The following is a 5096-nucleotide window of genomic DNA, read 5'->3' as shown; positions in this document are numbered from 1 at the left end:
CCTGCTGGTACACCTTCTATTTGTTGGTCTGTCTTCTTCTATTGTCGCTTGCTACTTTCCTCTACTCTGGTGTTGTCCGTCTAATTCTATTTCCTGTGCCTGATATGTCTAATTCTATTTCCTGTGACTGATGTCTAATTCTATTTCCTGTGCCTGATATGTCTAATTCTATTTCCTGTGCCTGATGTCTAATTCTATTTCCTGTGCCTGATGTCTAATTCTATTTCCTGAAATTTCAGTTATTGCTAATTTTGTGTTGCCATTTTTCCACTGTGGAGGCGCTATTTCCTACCATGCATATTATGATGTATGCAATTTCTAATAATTATTCGAAAACTACTTTGAAAGACTTTTCCTCCACCAGGATTCGAACCTGGCATCCTTCGACTGGCAGTCTGGCACACTATCTACTGATCTACGCTGCCCCCCAAAGAACAAGCAACTATTCGTCGATATAAAGGTAGCAGTGAATGAAAATTGTTTTCTGGTATCTAGAGAGATCAATAAATCGAAAAATGATTACCCAGATGGATTTGTAAATCGAAAAATGACCAACTGTTGGTTTCGTTGCTTATACTTCGCATTCGCTTTTTCTAAAAAACTTTGATATAAATGCAACATCCAACAAACAGTTCACAAGGTAGTTCACATCAATAGATCAGTTTTCCTGTAATAAATCAGGTTCACATCAAGAGATTAGTTTTACTGTCATAACTCACGTTCACACCAACAGATGGCGATATAAGAAATCAATTTTTTTATGAATTTTTTTCAACTTTTCTATTTTTCACTTTTTTTAAAATTTTTTTTGGGCGATGGTTAGATCTTTTTTAGATAAGATTGGTTTATTTTCTATTCAATTTCTTTGTATTTTTGCTCTATCTCTTCGCGTTTAGGAGATATGACGACTTTTATAAAAAATTTTTTTAAAAAAATTTTATTTTCCAATTTTTTAAAAATTTTTTGTGCAATGTTGTTAGTTTTTGTAATAGAAATGTTTTTCATTTAATGCGTTTTTGGTCTATCTTTTCTCGTTAAGAAGATATGATGACTTTTATAAAAACCATTTTTTATAAAAAATTTTATTTTTCACTTTTTTTAAATTTTTTTTTGGGGGATGGTTAGATCCTTTCTAAAGAAAACTGGTTTATTTTCTATTCAATTTCTTTGTATTTTTGCTCTATCTCTTCGCGTTTAGGAGATATGACGACTTTTATAAAAAAAATTTTTTAAAAAAATTTATTTTCTAATTTTTTAAAATTTTTTTTGTGCAATGTTGTTAGTTTTTTTATTAGAAATGTTTTTCATTTAATGTATTTTTGGTCTATCTCTTCTCGTTAAGAAGATATGACGACTTTTATAAAAACCATTTTTTATAAAAAATTTTATTTTTCACTTTTTTTAAAAAATTTTTTGGGGGATGGTTAGATCCTTTCTAAAGAAAACTGGTTTATTTTCTATTCAATTTCTTTGTATTTTTGCTCTATCTCTTCTCGTTTAGGAGATATGACGATTTTTATAAAAAAATTTTTTAAAAAAATGTTTATTTTGCAATTCTTTAAATTTTTTTTTGCAAAGCTGTTTGCTTTTTTTATTATAATTGTTTTACATTATTTGCGGTTTTGCTCTATCTCTTCTCGTTTAGGAGATATGACGACTTTTATAAAATTTTTGTAAAAAAATTGTAAAAACTTTGTTATAAATGCAACATCCAAAAACTGAAGGTAGTGTTGATGAACAGATCGATTTGTAGTTCGATGTAAGGTGGTTTTGTCTTAGTTCTTGGGTTATTGTTCGTTGCCAGCTGTTTTTTGTCGACCTCTTGGTTATGCTATGGAGATTTGTTCTTAAACGCGTTTGCACTAGAGCTCTTTGTCGGGTTAACCTTCTTTATGAGGATTTATTTAACGTTTGGGCTATGGAATTCTTGTATTATGACTGGTAGTATCTTTGTATATGGTGTTGAGTAGGGGTTATTGTGAGGCCTCTTCTAAGTAACTCAGCCGCTGTTATGGCGTCGATCTGTAGAGCTTCTGCCGGTAAACCATCATCTCCTGGTGATTTGTTACTCTTTAGTAGTTCTGTTGCCTCTTTTATTTCGTTCAAGTGTTACACGGTATATTGAAAGTATTTTCTGTTGGACTGCTGTTGTACATTTCGTTATTCTCAGTGGCGTTATTATATGTTCGAAATGTTTTCTCTATCTTTGAATTTGTTCATCATTGTTCGTTAGTAGTCTACCATTTCAATCTTTTACTGATTGGTTCGTGGTACTACTTCGATTTGTTAGACTATCTATTGTCTGGTGTAGGTTTCTTATTTGGTTCTGGTTCTTGCTGCTTCCTCTACTGTTTTCGCCAGAGATCCTGTATGAAGTTTCTTTTTGTCTCTTCTTGCAGCTTTCTTCATTTGTTTTGGTAGTTGTTTATACTGCTCTCTTGTGATATTGTTGTTTTTCAACTGCATCTTATGTTCAACTCTTTGAGAAATTAGGTTCATGTTTCTCTGTTTTTGGACTACTCCCAAGTGTATCTTCCGGAACTTGGTGGTATGTTGATGTTATTTCCTCTCACGTGTGGTGTTTGTTTGTTGGTATCTTTTCGCGTATTGCCTTGGCTAGAGTGTTTCTGGTTGTGTTGTTTTGGAGTTGTTTCCGGTGTTTCTGTATCTGGTGGTTCTTCTTTTGCCTTTCAATTTGATTTTGATTTCACCTATGGTGAGGTCGTGGCCACTGTCAATGTCAGCGCCTCTTTTATTTCTGATGTCTGACAGGGAGCTCCTCCATGTTGTACTCACGCATCTTTCCCATTGCTGATTGTTGGTGTTTTCGCTCCGTTTTTTGCTTTGAATCGCTCTTGAATCGGGCCATTATCTTTAGGTTTTCTTTGAAATTTGATTCCAACTCCGCTTTCTGTGGTAACTCTTCATCGCGCTTTTATTGCAGTAGTCTACGATTTTACTGCTTGATTCCTGTTGCTGCTGGCTGGTACACCTTCGATTTGTGGAACTATCTTCTATTGTGGTCGGTCGTCTTGTCTGGTGGTGTAGCTTTCTCATGTTTTTCTGGCTTGCTCCTGCTGTTTTCCTCTGCTGTTCGTTGTCGTCTTTGCCGATATCTTCGCTTTTATTCCTGTAGTCTACGATTTTACTCCGTGGTTTTTGCTGGGTACACCTTCGATTTGTGGGACAATCTTCTTCTATTGTCGTCTGTCTGGTGTAACCTTCTATTGTTTGACTATCTATCTATTGTCGTCTGTCTGGTGTAGCTTTCTCATGTTGTCCTGGCTTGCTGCTTTCCTCTGCTCTGGTGTTGTCGTCGTACATGGTTTTCCGCTTTCTGTGCTAGTTACCTCATCACTTTTATCCCTGTAGTCTACGATTTTACTTCCTGGGTTACCAGCAGGAACCATCTTCGCTTTTTTTCCTGTTGTCTACGATCTTAGTTCGTGCTGGTACATCTTCTATTTGTTGGCCTACCTTCTTCTATTGTCTGCTCTGGTGTTGTCTGTCTAATTCCTTTGCGCAATGCGCGTCCACTTCTTGGTTACCAGCAGGAACCATCTTCGCTTTTATTCCTGTAGTCTACGATCTTGGTTCCTGCTGGTACACCACCTTCTATTTGTTGGCCTCTATCTTCTTCTATTGTCGTCTTCTATTGTACCAGCAGGAACCCTTTTTTCCTGTAGTCTACGATCTTGGTTCCTGCTGGTACACCACCTTCTATTTGTTGGCCTATCTTCTTCTATTGCAGTCTTCTATTGTACCAGCAGGAACCATCTTCGCTTTTATTCCATTTGGTTCCTGCTGGTACACCTTCTATTTGTTGGTCTGTCTTCTTCTATTGTCGCTTGCTACTTTCCTCTACTCTGGTGTTGTCCGTCTAATTCTATTTCCTGTGCCTGATATGTCTAATTCTATTTCCTGTGACTGATGTCTAATTCTATTTCCTGTGCCTGATATGTCTAATTCTATTTCCTGTGCCTGATGTCTAATTCTATTTCCTGTGCCTGATGTCTAATTCTATTTCCTGAAATTTCAGTTATTGCTAATTTTGTGTTGCCATTTTTCCACTGTGGAGGCGCTATTTCCTACCATGCATATTATGATGTATGCAATTTCTAATAATTATTCGAAAACTACTTTGAAAGACTTTTCCTCCACCAGGATTCGAACCTGGCATCCTTCGACTGGCAGTCTGGCACACTATCTACTGATCTACGCTGCCCCCCAAAGAACAAGCAACTATTCGTCGATATAAAGGTAGCAGTGAATGAAAATTGTTTTCTGGTATCTAGAGAGATCAATAAATCGAAAAATGATTACCCAGATGGATTTGTAAATCGAAAAATGACCAACTGTTGGTTTCGTTGCTTATACTTCGCATTCGCTTTTTCTAAAAAACTTTGATATAAATGCAACATCCAACAAACAGTTCACAAGGTAGTTCACATCAATAGATCAGTTTTCCTGTAATAAATCAGGTTCACATCAAGAGATTAGTTTTACTGTCATAACTCACGTTCACACCAACAGATGGCGATATAAGAAATCAATTTTTTTATGAATTTTTTTCAACTTTTCTATTTTTCACTTTTTTTAAAATTTTTTTTGGGCGATGGTTAGATCTTTTTTAGATAAGATTGGTTTATTTTCTATTCAATTTCTTTGTATTTTTGCTCTATCTCTTCGCGTTTAGGAGATATGACGACTTTTATAAAAAATTTTTTTAAAAAAATTTTATTTTCCAATTTTTTAAAAATTTTTTGTGCAATGTTGTTAGTTTTTGTAATAGAAATGTTTTTCATTTAATGCGTTTTTGGTCTATCTTTTCTCGTTAAGAAGATATGATGACTTTTATAAAAACCATTTTTTATAAAAAATTTTATTTTTCACTTTTTTTAAATTTTTTTTTGGGGGATGGTTAGATCCTTTCTAAAGAAAACTGGTTTATTTTCTATTCAATTTCTTTGTATTTTTGCTCTATCTCTTCGCGTTTAGGAGATATGACGACTTTTATAAAAAAAATTTTTTAAAAAAATTTATTTTCTAATTTTTTAAAATTTTTTTTGTGCAATGTTGTTAGTTTTTTTATTAGA

General features: G+C 34.2%; 1 long non-coding RNA gene across 1 annotated transcript; it reads right to left on the bottom strand.

The window, feature by feature from the left end:
* Positions 1-2449: 2449 nt before the first annotated feature.
* On the bottom strand, positions 2450-4229 carry LOC141397501 (uncharacterized). Its single transcript, XR_012411417.1, has 2 exons — positions 3718-4229; positions 2450-3612 (listed from the first exon to the last, which is right to left on the bottom strand). It is a non-coding gene; the product is annotated as an uncharacterized lncRNA (long non-coding RNA).
* Positions 4230-5096: the final 867 nt, after the last annotated feature.

The sequence above is a fragment of the Musca autumnalis genome, unplaced genomic scaffold (genome assembly GCF_047663935.1).
Source record: "Musca autumnalis isolate F117 unplaced genomic scaffold, ASM4766393v1 scaffold_3, whole genome shotgun sequence".
Lineage (NCBI taxonomy): Eukaryota > Metazoa > Arthropoda > Insecta > Diptera > Muscidae > Musca > Musca autumnalis.
Note: the sequence above shows the minus strand (reverse complement) of the source record. Positions and strands in the feature narration are given on the sequence as shown.